Here is a 220-nt window from a genome sequence, read left to right on the forward strand (position 1 = left end):
GGGCCCCCCCAGCAGCTTAGGCCTATAGCAGCATAACTAAGGGAAGGCTCAGGGTCACCTGATCCAGCCATAAATATAAGCTTTATCAAAAAGGAAAGTCTTAAGTCTAGTCTTAAAGGCAGAGAGAGTGTCTGCATCCATTTAATCATTTCTTTGTGTTTCCTCAGATAAGGAGCAGTTGTTGGAAATTGCCAAGGCAAATGCTGCTGCCATGTGTGAC

The sequence above is a fragment of the Monopterus albus genome, unplaced genomic scaffold (assembly GCF_001952655.1).
Source record: "Monopterus albus unplaced genomic scaffold, M_albus_1.0 scaffold550.1, whole genome shotgun sequence".
In the NCBI taxonomy this organism is placed as follows: Eukaryota; Metazoa; Chordata; class Actinopteri; order Synbranchiformes; family Synbranchidae; genus Monopterus; species Monopterus albus.